Here is a 454-nt window from a genome sequence, read left to right on the forward strand (position 1 = left end):
CAGGGGGTTTGAGGCGGCAAGGGCCCGGCAAGGCCGCCCCTCCCCAGCAGGCACAGAAGCACCACAGGGCGAAGCTGCCGCAAGTCAAACCTTGTGCGGGAACGTGGCTAAGCGGCCGGTTCCCGAGGCAAAAACAAGGATTTCGGAAGGGGATCTCGTACGAGGGGACGGGCAGCAAGACTGCGTGAGAAGATGTCAGGCAGGCTCCAGGGAGAAGCTCCCAACGCCCACCCGCAGGGCTCTCCCTGCGATGGACCCGCCAGCGCTCCCGGCACACGGACACCAGCGTGGAGTGGCTCTTTCTGCCATCAGGGTAGTTAAATCTCTAAAAGGTCGTTTAAAGCCACCCCGTGCCTGCTGTCCAGTCACCTATACGCCCACACTCCACGGCGGTCGGCGGGCCGTCTAGCACAGGTTCTCCCACCGGTCTCCCACGGACCACCCTGGGCCGGGG

General features: G+C 64.5%; 1 protein-coding gene across 1 annotated transcript in view; it reads right to left on the reverse strand.

Moving 5' to 3' along the window:
• TMEM255B (transmembrane protein 255B) overlaps positions 1 to 454 on the reverse strand; it is a gene marked incomplete at its 5' end in the record, with an annotated part of 61,339 nt that overhangs the window by 60,505 nt on the left and 380 nt on the right. The window lies entirely within an intron of this gene.

The sequence above is a fragment of the Cariama cristata genome, unplaced genomic scaffold (genome assembly GCF_000690535.1).
Source record: "Cariama cristata isolate BGI_N322 unplaced genomic scaffold, ASM69053v1 scaffold5654, whole genome shotgun sequence".
NCBI classification, from domain to species: domain Eukaryota; kingdom Metazoa; phylum Chordata; class Aves; order Cariamiformes; family Cariamidae; genus Cariama; species Cariama cristata.